Below are 3,150 nucleotides of genomic sequence, written 5' to 3'. Positions count from 1 at the left end.
AAGAAGGAGAAGAAAAGTAAGAAGAAAGGAAAAATACGGGAGTGGTATTACCCAGTAGTAAGGGCTGTTCGTGTAATCTGCTTTAATGGTCAAGTGGCCTCACGGTGACCTGTTGTGGTTGTAGTAGCAGTAGCAGTTGGGTCTATTCTAAATAAACTCGTGGGTAGCGACTCTTCTAAAAATATCTTCCGTTTTTAATATTTCCATGGGCATTGTTCCAAGATCCTTGTAGTAGTGTTTATCTGTGGTGGATGCATTAAAAAAAATTATAATTCTTTGCTAATGTGTTAATTATAGGTTGCATTGTCCCTAAATTTATAGGGGCGGGGAAATTCTAAAGTTGGATTGTTCAAAAGTGACGCAAATGTTGATGTGTTCACTTAATGCTATTTTACTGTATTCCTGTATTTTAATCTGAGATCTATGTGTGGTCATCCTCTGGCGTAGACTGTTTTTAGTATGACCAATGTATTGCTCTCGACACCCTGAGCAAGATAACACGTATATCAGGTTTTCCGAAGCACATGTGAAGTTGTGTTTCACTGTAAAACGTTGACCCTGTTTGAAGGAGAACTCCGATCCCTGAATTAGGTTGACGCATAGGTCTTCCGCATTTTTTACTGTCGGTATCGATGTTGTTAATGAGTGTACTTGGGCTTGTGTTAGAATACTTTTCATTGAATTGGGCTGCTTCGGATCTGCTACTATCTGCCTACCTTGTGAACCTTCACAAAAGAAAAGCAGAGAGACACACACAAAAAAGGAAAATGTCCCACCCATTTGAAGACTATGGAAATATTTACAAAACATTTCGTTTAATTTTTTTTCTCGAATTTAATTGTTCTTCTCCTTAATTAATATCCACCTTTGATTTACTCTTAGTTGAAAAGGTCGAAAAGTCGAAACCGGTACTAACTATTACAAAATGTATTTCATGATAAAATTATTTTAGCATTTTCTACCTTATATATATATATATATATATACATACATAAATACATACATACAGATAGACAGACAAACAAATTGATAGGTAGATAGATATATGCATGTGTGTATGTCTATATGCATGTGTGTGTGTATGTATGTATGTATGTACGTATGTGTATATATTATATATTTATATATATATATATATATATATATATATATATACATACACGTAAATGTCGAACAATGAGAATGAGTACCCAACACTGTATTAATGGATGATGGATAAAATTTCTTTGCTTGTGTATTAAGGTTACCCTTGGTTTCATGTTAAGAAAATATCTTAATATCTTAACAAACTTTTCAAGCCAATATATATATAAATATTTAAAGAGTAATAAAGTTTCATGATATATATATATATATATATATATATATATATATATATATATATATATATATATATATATATATATATATAGATGTTTTAAATATTTTTTAAGCCAAAACAGTTGCAATTTATAAAAAAAAATTTCATAATTCAGGTCGATGGTTTATATTTCAATATTTCAGCGTTAGAAGGTGGTGAGATAGCTAAATCGTTAGAACACATGAGAACTGCAGAATGGTGGCGGCATTTCGTCCGTCTTCACGTTATGAGTTCAAATTACGCAGATGTCGACTTAGCCTTCCATATTATCGACTTCGATAAGATAAGTAGCGGTTGAATACTTGGGTTAATGCAATCGAGTAGACCTCCCTCTAAATTTCTGGCTTTGTGCCAAAATTTGAAATCAATATTTCAGTGTCCGAACAGTTTCGTCAGAAAGTTTACGGAAAAAAGGAGTTGACAGCTGAATATATATAGGAAATTGTTAAGATATTTAAGTTTAAGTTTAAATGAATATATATATAATATATATATATATATATATATATGCCCACATACCTATATATACATACACACAAACACGCACACACATATATATATATGCATACATATACATATACACAAACGTATATATGTGTATTATCTATATGCATATGTAAATATATATGTGTGTATATATATATATTAATGTATGTATATGTATGGGTACGTATATATGTATGCATATGTGTGTGTATAGATTATATTAAGCATTTGTTAGCGGAAACACAAATAATCATTATTGTTTACAAACTCCTCAATATACGACGAATGTATAATGAAAGGTGTTCGTATTTGATAAAATTGACATTTGCAGTATAGACGTATCATTTTATTAATACTTCTCAGAATATGTCAAGTTATTGTGAAACAATTCAGCGAGATAGGCAGAGCTTTATATATATATATAATATATATATATATATATTATATATATATATATATATATATATATTATATATATATTCTCAGTTTTAAGGTTATCGCTATAGATTTTCTATATTCGGAATTCGGAAGCCAGCACTGCAAGTTACGACGTTTCGTAGACGAATATGAATACGCCTATGTAGACAATGCGATAGAAATTCTAAATCCAAAGAAGTGGAATATAGAAGAAATGGAGTTAAAAATGCGAAGGGAATATAGTAGAATTAATCATAATTTATTTAGATTGTAAAACAGAGGTATGCACTTGACCAGTTTCACATATATATTTGTGGAAATCTAATGTAAGACTGGTGAACTGCATACTTCTATTTTAAAATCTAAATAAATTCTAATTACCGTAAATCCTCGAGTATAATCCGCATTTTTCCCCAAAATTTAAAGGTCAAAATCCCTAGTGCCTACTATATACAAGGTTAAAAATGAAAATTATTTTCTAAGCAATGTCCGAGTCTCTATTTGCTGTCCGGCAATGTTTATTCAGACGCATTTTGTGATGTCGGGCGCGAAAATACCTTAAGCTAAGCCTGAAAGCAATGAAGTCATAAAAGAATCATCCATAACTTACAATAAGCAACATTTATTAAACGTTATTATTGTTATTACTGTTATTTCTTTATTTTCTGCTAACAAAATGCACAAAAAAGCTACACGTTTGCATTATGTTATATGTACAATGTATAAGGACGTTACCTTATACATTTTTATAAACCAAAGACGTTATATAGACCTCCTCGACTCAAGTTAGAGAAGGGGTGCGTATTATACACAAGGTTTAGGTTTTTCAGAGGTACATCCTCCTAAAAATCCCCTGCGTATATACTTAAGGGCGGACTATACTCGAA

At 30.9% G+C, this 3,150-nt stretch overlaps 1 protein-coding gene across 1 annotated transcript in view; it reads right to left on the bottom strand.

Moving 5' to 3' along the window:
* Positions 1-170: 170 nt before the first annotated feature.
* Positions 171-3,150, bottom strand: part of LOC118761014 — a 26,377-nt gene continuing 23,397 nt past the window's right edge. Inside the window, exon 5 of the transcript XR_004997098.1 lies at positions 171-185. The gene's annotated coding sequence lies outside the window, so the exon portion shown is untranslated. The remainder of the gene's footprint in view (positions 186-3,150) is intronic.

The sequence above is a fragment of the Octopus sinensis genome, unplaced genomic scaffold, assembly GCF_006345805.1.
Source record: "Octopus sinensis unplaced genomic scaffold, ASM634580v1 Contig04591, whole genome shotgun sequence".
Taxonomy (NCBI): Eukaryota; Metazoa; Mollusca; class Cephalopoda; order Octopoda; family Octopodidae; genus Octopus; species Octopus sinensis.
This window is presented reverse-complemented; position numbering and strand designations above follow the sequence as displayed.